Source organism: Equus quagga, unplaced genomic scaffold, assembly GCF_021613505.1.
Source record: "Equus quagga isolate Etosha38 unplaced genomic scaffold, UCLA_HA_Equagga_1.0 936_RagTag, whole genome shotgun sequence".
Taxonomy (NCBI): Eukaryota; Metazoa; Chordata; class Mammalia; order Perissodactyla; family Equidae; genus Equus; species Equus quagga.
In genome coordinates, this window is record NW_025803956.1 from 93,024 (window position 1) to 96,194 (window position 3,171).

At 34.8% G+C, this 3,171-nt stretch overlaps 1 pseudogene; it reads right to left on the reverse strand.

Moving 5' to 3' along the window:
• Positions 1–2,149: 2,149 nt before the first annotated feature.
• Positions 2,150–3,084, reverse strand: LOC124234589 (olfactory receptor 4P4-like; annotated as a pseudogene).
• Positions 3,085–3,171: the final 87 nt, after the last annotated feature.

Sequence of the window (3,171 nt, forward strand, 5' to 3'; positions counted from 1 at the left end):
GACTGACATGTTAAGTGATGATTTTTCAAAAGATAAATTTAAATTTGGCTACATTTTCATTTATTAGTAATGGCTGAGAAAATAATTTGTCCAATGCCTGTCTGCTATAACAATTCTACTTAATTTTACCTCCTTCATTACTTTTTCTGCTCTTTAACCTTCTGCGCGCAGCACCTTCAGAATTTTTAACTCTTGCCTTGCCTCGACGTATTCTAAAACTCTTTCAGTATTTTAATTACTTTCTTTTTCATAAAAGTCCATTAACCAATCCTTTCTCTATTGTGATATTTGCTGTGCATCTTAAGAGATCTTAGTTTAAATCCTATTAAGCATGCACAGAAGTCCTTTCATAAAAGTTTCTTCTAGTTTCTCTAGAAAATTTTCCTGATTTCTCTTCTTTATTATAGTTACAAGATGATTTGCTTTATGTATTGTGCCACAATATTTTTTACTTAGTAAATTTTAATTTTTGGGGTAGTTTTAGGTTCACAGCAATATTGATCAGAAAGCATAAGAGTTCTTGTACATCCCCAGTCCTCACACAGGGACAATCTCCTCCTCCAAGGTAATACACTTGTTACAATCAAATGAATTTACATTGATACAGCATTATTACCCAAAATTCATAATTTACATTACAGTTCATTCTCAGTGTTGTACAATCTATGGGTTTTGAAATGTACAAAAACAATATCCAAAAGTTTAATAATGTAGAGAATAGTTTCACTGACTTAAAAATCCTCTGTGCTCCACCTGTTCATCTCTCCCTGCTCCCTAACCCTTGGCATCCACTGATTTTCTGCTGTCTTTGTAGTTTTGTCTTTTCTAGAGTTTCATACAGTTGAAACTTTTCAGCAAGTAGACCATTCACATTGGCTTCTTTCACTTTAAGATATGCATTTAAGCTTCCTTCATGTCTTTTCATGGCTTGATAGCTCATTTCTTTTTCGTGCTGAACAATATTGCGTTGTCTAGATGTACTATAGTTTATCCATTCACCTACTGAAGAGCAACTTGTTTGCTTTCAAGACTTGGCAATTATGAAGAAAGCTGCTGTAAACATTCATGTGCAGCCAAAATGCATTTTGCTTTTTGGTTTGTTACTCTGCTTTTAGACCACTTCTTATTTGTCTTTTGCTAATTTTTTTTGTCTAATTGCAACAGGAAAGGTCTTTGGTTCTGCTCCAACGATTGCAATATTACTTATCAATTTTAGGCAGATAGCAGTTGGTCAACACTTAAATTTTATCATACATTTCCTTAAGTTCAATGGGCCATGCTATTAAATTTTGGCCAATAGGTGTAATACCATTGTTTATTTTTAGCATTCTAAATTATATATTCTCACTCTGTCTTCACTTTTTTTTATTATTATTTCTTTCAATAGGGTGTCAGGAGAGTTGCCCAGAAGTCACTTTAAAATAGATTCTACTCTACATATTTCCTTGTTGACAACTGATTTCTGAATGTCACTAGAGGATGTATATGTGAATGTTCCATCAGAAGTTTAAATTTATTTTAATTTTAGATCACAGCGTCTCCACTACTACAGACTGTCTGTCACTATGTGATATGAGTCAGAAGTTTTTAATAGAATTATCCCTAAAAACATTTTCATTTATAATTCACTGATCAATATAGCATTGCCTATTTGATTTGGCCCTATTGCTTTTTCATGAAGGTAACCATATATAAACCCTCTTAATACTCCACAAAATGGAATAGTGTTTAAGTTTGCATGCTCCACTTCAGTGGCCCAGGGTTTGCAAGTTTTATATCCCAGGCATGGACCTAGCATTGCTCATCAAGCCATGCTGTGGTGGCATCCCACATAAAATAGCAGAAGATTGGCATAGATGTTAGCTCGTCGACAATTCTCCTCAAGCAAAAGAGGAATATTAGCAACACATGTTAGCTCAGGTCCAATCTTCCTTACCTACACTCAAAAACATTAACTTAGTTTCCACTTAATTTTGGTTTGCAAGAATTAGAATTTTAGTTATTATTTTAAACTCGTAGTCTTATTTCTCTCATTCATTCCATTTAAGATAGTGATGGTATATAAAATCTATGAGATAATTCCTGTTTTTATAATCCACAGCTACCCCTTTTCTTTCACAAAGTTACTTATCCAATAAGGTCTTTCAAATTAATTATGTGCATCCTTTGAAAGCCATGTTTGACACCAAACTTTCTCATGGCGTTTTTCATCTCTGTATTTCTCAGTGTATAGATTAAGGGATTGAACATAGGAGCAATGATGGTGTAAAATAGAGCAGATACTTTATCCTCAGGAAAAGTGGTGGGAGGTCTAAGGTAGATAAAGATCACAGGCCCAAAAAATAAGACAACCACAGTGATGTGAGACCAGCAGGTAGAGAGGGCTTTATGTCTTCCCTTAGTTGAGTGATTTCTTAAAGTGAATAATATAATGCCATAAGAAACAAATAAGACAACAAAGGTAACTAAGGCAACCATACCTGAAAAGGCAATTATGAGGACACCAGTAATGTAGGTATCAGTACAGGCAACTTTTAGCAAAGGAAAAATATCACAAAAATAGTGATCAATTTCATTAGGACCACAGAAGGGCAAACTGATTGCTGTAGAAAAGAGAGGAATGGAATGAACAGCCCCACCAACCCAAGAAGCCAAGACTAGGAGATTGCATTTTGTCCTGTTCATGATAATCACATAGTGGAGAGGTTTGCAGATGGCAGCGTAGCGATCAAAAGCCATGGCAGTAAGAATGAAGATCTCAGTACCTCCAAAGAAGTGCATAGTAAAGACTTGTAACATGCAATTACTATAGGAAATGGTTTTTCTTTCCACTAGCAGGTCGGCGATTAATTTGGGTGTAACGGTAGAAGTATAGCAGATGTCTATTAAGGATAAGTGGATGAGGAAATAGTACATTGGTTGGTTATAAAGAGGACTACATCGAATGGAGATGAGGATCAGAAGGTTTCCTACCAACAGGGCAACATAACAGAATAAGAAGAGCACAAAGCAAAATATTTGTGTGTTCTGGTCATGAGAAAGTCCTAGAAGAATGAATACTGAGATGTTTCTCTGGCTTTCCATATATTTGATTTGATGCATGTTACAGACAAATGACATGTTTCTGAAAGAAAGAAAACAACTTCAGGTGAAAAATTAATAGTATAAACA